Raw genomic sequence first — 5,068 nt, forward strand, 5'->3', positions numbered from 1 at the left:
AACCCAACCTGAATATGAGACAGAGGAGATGTTTGGATGTAGTGAAAGACTAAGACTGTGAGATTTTGTATCACCCTGGCAAGGCTAATGTGGTAGCCAACGCCCTGAGTCGCCGAGTAGTGAGTGCTCCGATCCAAGATATGTGCATGAGGATGACGGTGATGACTCCAGTCTAGATACCATCCGAGAGGCCCAGGTGGTGGCCGTGAGACCAGAGAACCGTAAGAGAGAGCGGGTGATCTGGCAGATTTCTGAGTTTGCGATGGATAGTCGGGGGCTTATGACCTTCTGTGGGCGGATATGGGTGTCATATACGGGTGGAGCTCGACGTATTTTGATGGAGGAGGCCCATAGGTTGAGATTCTCGATGCATCCGGTAGCCACCAATATGTATTTGGACTTGAAAAGGGGTTATTGGTGGCCATGTATGAAGAGAGATGTGGCATGGGTAGTCGAGAGATGTTTGACCTGTCATCAGGTCATGCTGGAGCACCAGCGTCCACATGGCCCGTTGCAGCCTTTAGAGATTCCCCAGTGGAAGTTGGAACAAATTTCCATGGATTTTATCACCAATATACTGAGCACCGCGCGAGGGGTCGATGCGATATGGGAGATTTTAGATCGGTTGACGAAGAGTTCTCACTTTCTGGCTATCAGTGACAGCTCTTCTGCGGAGAAATTGGTCGAGATCTACGTTCGAGAGGTGGTAGCACGACATGGGGTACCGACGTCGATATTGTCAGATCGAGATGTGAGTTTTACTTCCACGTTCTGGAAGAAATTTCATGAGGAGTTGGGTACCCGGTTGCACTTCAGTACTGCATATCACCCACAGACAGACGCTCGAGGACATGCTATGTGCACGTGTTATGGACTTCGGTGGAAGTTGGGACTTACTTGCCCTTTGCTGAGTTTTCATACAATAACAGCCATCATTCCAGTATTGGTATGCCTCCCTTTGAGCTCTTATATGGGAGGAGGTGTCGGACTCCCATCTGTTGGGGAGAGGTAGGGCAGAGATTGGTGGGAAGCACTGAGATAGTGCTCAAGACGACAGAGCAGATCCAACAGGTTAGATAGAGGCTCCTGACGGCCCAAAGTCGTCAGAAGAGTTACGACGCTGGTCGGCATAACTCTTCAGAGCTAGAGTTTCAGGTCGGAGATTTTGTCCTCCTGAAGGTATCCCCGTGGAAAGGGGTGATTCGATTTAGGAACCAGGCAAGCTGGGCCCTAGATACATTGCTCCTTTCAGGGTGATCGCTCAAGTGGGTAAGGTAGCTTATCGGTTGGAGCTGCCTGCAGAGTTAAGCCATAATCATAACACCTTAAATGTGTCCCAGCTGAGGAAGTGTGTAGCCGATGAGACGGCAGTGGTCCCCTTAGAGGACATTCAGGTTCATGAACGCCTGAACTACATTGAGAGGTCGATAGTGATCTTAGACAGGAAGGTGAAAGTCTTGAGGAATAAAGAGGGGCCCTTGGTTCAGGTTCAGTGGCAACATCGGAAGGGATTCGAGTGGACTTGGGAGTCGGAGTCCAAGATGCGGGAGCAGTACCCAGAGTTGTTTCTGGAGGAAGACTTCGAGGGCAAAGTCTGATTCTACTGGGGAAGAATTGTAACATCCCGACTCCCAGGTATAATATTTCATTAATTTGCATTCATGATGTCAGAGCAACTCGACGAGTTGGATGCCCCAACTCGCCGAGTAGAGGAGTTAATGGCTGCGTGATCTTTAGAGTCTACTCGACGAGTTGGAGGACCCCAACTCGAAGAGTAGGAGCTGAGTGAGAAAACCCTAATTTCTAGGGTTTGTATCCTATTTAAAGGACCTTAAGCCTTCATCTCCGCCTCCCTTATCATCTTAGAACTCTGAGAGAAAGCCTAATCGACCTATATCATTGTGTGAGAGAAAGAGAGGCTAACACTTCATACTTTAGTGCATTTTTGAAGGAAGATACAAGAGCAAAAGGCTTGGGACGAGAGGGAGCTCTTAGATACGGTGTTCATTCATTCCTAGCTTCTGCTTGAAGGTAAAAAGTTACCACCTTGATAATTATTTGGTTAGATCTCTTTTCTAGGGAGTTTAGGGCCTTTTTCCCATCCCTCTTTGAGTACTTGAGTTGCTTGATATTTCCATGGAGTCGAGACTTCAAATCTGGACAATATGAGGTCCCTTGAGACAAAAGGTCCAAGCTTTATCAAGGTATTGGCCAAGTTGCAAACATTAAACATTCTATAGAGCTTTGTTTTGGTATTTTGAGCCCTAGTTGCCATGCATTGACGTAAAGCTTGCAGCTTTACGTGGTATCTCAGCCTTGGGAGGCTAGATCTAGAGTTTGGGATTTTATTTCAGCTTAGAATCATTTGAATGAGAATTGGACTAGAGGGACTCGACGAGTGCATGAGTCGACTCGACGAGTCAGTTAGGGTTTTCCCCGATAGTCTGGACGCGCTACAACTCGGCGAGTTGATGAGACAACTCAACGAGTTGAGTTGGAGTTTTCTCAATCCTTCTGAGAACAGGAGGAACTCGACGAGCCGCATAGGTGCACTCGACGAGTTGGGTCAACAGGGACTGTTGACTCGAGTGTTGACTTCCGTTGACTTTTAGGGTTTGGTCAATTGTGGACTTTGGAGATCATGGAGGGTTAAAATGGTCTTTTCACCCTTTTGAGATTTAGTGGAGAAGTTATCTTACCATCTTGGAGTGGTTATTACAAAGTACTTATTAGAGATAATTATATTATGTAGGCAGAGTCTAGACTGTTCGTGGGGTGCTAGATCTACTTGCTTACTTACGAGGTGAGTTTTATCACTATACTTACCTGAGCGGTAATATTGTGTGACTGGAGGGTCTTGTTTGAGTTATTGACCGGAGGGTCCTATGTGCTTATACTTAGTTATGCGATATTATGCATTTTGTCTTTGTGATATATTCTATATTATTCTGTGCTATACTGAGTTAGGACCGGAGGGTCCAAACCAAGTTGTGAGACAGGAGGGTCTTTACTGAGATACAGGACTGGAGGGTCCAACCCGAGTTGTGAGACCGGAGGGTCTTCACTGAGACACATGACCGGATGGTCCACACCGAGCCTTGAGACCGGAGGGTCCTCACCGAGACGCATGACCGGAAGGTCCATGCCGAGCTATAGCCTTGACAGGCTTATTATTTGTGTATGTGGTATTTTGGGGAACTCACTAAGCTTCGTGCTTACCATGTTGTGTGTTATTTGTTTCAGGTACTTCTCAGGATCACGGGAAGGCTTCGGCTTGATTGTATACACCTGTTTGAGATTATGTTTGAGGATTCTGTGATATTATTAGTTGTTTTGTTGATTTGTGTTTTTGACAATTGATACATCGTGGTTTTGAGAAAATGCGATATCGAGTTTTTATGTGATTTAAAAATGAAAAAAACATTGTTTGAAAATTTACGGCGTTACAGATCATCAGCAGTAATAATCATGGATTTGAGACTTTAGATCTGGACAATATGAGGTCCCTTGAGCCCAAAGGTCCAAGCTTTATTAAGCTATTGGCTAAGTTCCAAACATTAAACCTTCTATACAGCTTTGTTTTGGCATTTTGAGCCCTAGGTGCCATGCATGGACGTAAAGCTTACAGCTTTTCATGGTATCTCAGCCTTTGGAGGCTAGATCTAGAGTTTGGGAATTTATTTCTGCTTAGAATCATCAGAATGAGAATTTGACTAGAGGGACTCGACGAGTGCATGAGCCAACTCGACGAGTCAGTTAGAGTTTTCCCTGATAGTCTAGACACGCAACAACTCGGTGAGTTGATGAGACAACTCGACAAACTAATCATGAGGGGCTTGTTTGAGGCCTTATAGTGTCGTTCGAAGTCGACAAACTTCACCTGGTCGGTGAGCAATATCAGGGGGAGGAGACATGTATACTTCCTCATGAAGATCACCATTCAAGAATGCATTCTTTACATCCATCTGATAAATCTTCCATTGGAGAATGCAAGAAACTACAATCAAGGAGCGAACAGTCGTCATTTTTGCAACAGAAGCAAGCGTCTCCTCATAATCTATACCATACTTTTACGCGTACCCTTTCGCAACAAGTCCGGCTTTATAACGCTCAACGGATCCATCAGGCTTTGTTTTGATTTTATATACCCAACGACAACCAATCGTGTGCTTTCCGGGAGGAAGCGGAACCAGATCCCATGTATGAGTCTGATAAAAAACTGCAAGTTCCTCAACCATAGCGGCCTGCCAAAGGGGATCAGAAACAGCCTCTTTATAAGATGTTGGCTCAGTGAGACGATATGCATTAGCAATAAAGGAGGCAAATAATGGTGATTAAGAGGAATAGACAAACTCAGGAAGCTTTGCGGACTTCTTATTACGATAAAGCCTTGATGGAGGGGGTCTTGATAATCTGTAGGCAGAGGATCAGTGACAGGTGGTGGATCTGCAGTAGGTGGTGGATGTGTGACATGCGGTGTATCATGAGTGTCAATGCAAAACGGATCAATAGTACAAAGCTCCTCTCGGGTTGCATCATGTGACTAAACAGGAATGCTATAGAATGGAATATGCTCCAAAAAAGTGACATTGCAAGAGACATACAGTTTCTGATTTGATGGATCATAACACCGATAACCTTTTTTACCAATACCATATCCTAAAAAAACACAAAGAGCAGATTTTGAAGATAGCTTATCTCTCTCAACATGAGGCTTCAAGACAAAACATGTACACCCAAACACTCGTAATGAAGAATAATATGGAAGTTGTCCAAACAACATTTCATAAGGAGACTTCCCCGAAGTGTATGTAGTAGGAATGTGATGAATAACATAAGTGGCGGTATGAACAGCTTCTCCCCAAAACATATTGGGAACTTGAGCAGAGAGTAGTAAGGATCTTGCAGTTTCTAGGAGATGTCGATTTTTTCTTTCTGCAACAGCATTCTACTGAGGAGTGTCTGTACAATATGATTGATTTACAGTGCCATCAAATGCCAATAATTGTTTAAAATCATTAGAGGTAAATTCTCCTCCCAAATCACATCGAAAAAATTTTATGACAGC

The sequence above is a fragment of the Lactuca virosa genome, chromosome 5 (assembly GCF_052849685.1).
Source record: "Lactuca virosa cultivar CGN04683 chromosome 5, Lactuca_virosa_CGN04683_v6, whole genome shotgun sequence".
NCBI lineage: Eukaryota > Viridiplantae > Streptophyta > Magnoliopsida > Asterales > Asteraceae > Lactuca > Lactuca virosa.